Here is a 2,001-nt window from a genome sequence, read left to right as displayed (position 1 = left end):
AACTTGGACATTGGCTACCCAAAATGGGGGGAGGGATACAAAGGCAACAAGTGACTGGCTTACAAGCTTTCAAGAGGGAACCTAGATCCAAAGGGCCTGGAGGAAGGTAGAGTCTCCAGTGAATAGTGTCCAGCCTGTCCAGGAAGAGCTGATGCAATGAAATACAGATGGGTCTCTTGTGATGCAATGGTGAATAATTGTTATCAGGACTGATTGTGAGGGTTGGAAATGTAAAGATGGACATTTTGTAGCAAAGAGGGGAGTGATTAACTTATCAGTCTAGGAGCGGAGGACCCTGGGACCATCGATGGAGAAGAGCGAAGAACGGAATCCTACCCAGAGAGGAGGTGAGGCCTGAGATGGAGGCAGAGAAGATGATGTCAAGAGATGGCTGGGGACTCAGGATCAGGAGATGGAAACGGGCTGAGGACTGTGGTGGCGGGGAGGGGATTGCAGGCTTACAGGGTACACCCCTTGGTTAGGTGAGGATGCATTGACGGGATGATAACTATGTCAACGAAATGATGGATGATGGAATGAATGTAAAGCTGTTGTTAGGTGCCATTAAGACAGTATTGCCTCAACAACAGAATGAAACGTTGCCCGGTGCCACACCAACCTCACAGTCGTTGCTACAACTGAGCCCATTGCTGTTGCCACTGTGCCAATCCATCTTATTGGGAGGTTTCCTCTTTTTTGATGACTGTCCTCTTTCCCAAGCATGACGTCCTTCTTCCAAGACTAGACCCTCCTGATAATATGTCCCCCCACCCCCAAATATATTGACAGATCCTAACCTCTCTCCTGTGGTTATAATACCATTTAGGCATAGGTTATCTTTGTTATATTAACGAGGCAGGGCTATTGTAGGGTCTATCCTGAGTCAATCTCTTTTGATTATGTAAAAGAGATTACACACAAACTTGCAAGGAGAGATGGGAGAAAAGAGACGCTAAATCACACGAAGATTACCTAGGAGCAGAAGCTAAAAGAGACGAGGGCCTTTTCCTCAGGGCTGACACAGAAAGTTTTCCTCTAAAGTCAGCATTCTGAATTCAGACTTAAACATGAAAAAATAAATTTCTGTTTATTAATGCCACTCTGTGCTATTTCTATTATAGCAGCACTTAATTAACTGAGACAGAGTTTGATACTGAGAAGTGGGGCTGCTTCTCTAGCAAATACCCAAAATATGGAAGTAGTTTAGGAATTGGGTAATAGGTAATGGTTGGAAAAGTTTTCGTTTTTCTTTAAAAAGATAATTTATTTTAATAGGAAAAAGTCTCAATGAGCATTGTTTAAAAATTGATGAGATAGTTTGATCTCTTATTATCACTCATTTACATCAAACCATTAAGATTACATGCTATTTTGGTACCCTTGAATTAAAACAAAAATTTTGTAGACACTCTGAAGTGATTACAGACAGAAAGAAACTGGGTACTATGAAATAGAAATGCATTGCCTGGAATGCAAATGAAAAATCATTTAAATATTTTCTTATTTATCAGAGTAACAAAGGTTTTAAAAAGCCTAATGAAATGAAATGGACATTTTCAGTCCTTATGGGTAGATTGGAGTCCTGGTGTGGCATTGTGGGTTAATGTGTCAGACTGCAAAGTCATTTGAATTCCAATGTCCCCAGTTCAAGCTCACCAGCAGTCACTCCTTGGAAACCTTATAAAGTATCACTATGGGTCAGAACCGACTCGGACTCGACGTTACTTAACAGCAACAACAACAGCAATATGAGTAGGTTATTTGTCATGCTTTTTTTTTTTAAACCTTTGGTGGTGGTTTGAAGCGCAGGCCTTGTGGTGAGCAGTCTAGTACTTATCTTACAGCCCCACACCAGGACTCCAATATTTATGTTTTTTGTTGTTAAGTGGCATCAAGTTGGTTCTGATTTATAGAGACCTTATAATTTCGTAGAAGTGACTGATGATGGGTTTGAAGTTTGTGGTTAGCAGTCCAGTGCTTATCCTATAGTGTCATATATAT

The sequence above is a fragment of the Chrysochloris asiatica genome, unplaced genomic scaffold (assembly GCF_000296735.1).
Source record: "Chrysochloris asiatica unplaced genomic scaffold, ChrAsi1.0 scaffold00009, whole genome shotgun sequence".
In the NCBI taxonomy this organism is placed as follows: Eukaryota; Metazoa; Chordata; class Mammalia; order Afrosoricida; family Chrysochloridae; genus Chrysochloris; species Chrysochloris asiatica.
Note: the sequence above shows the minus strand (reverse complement) of the source record.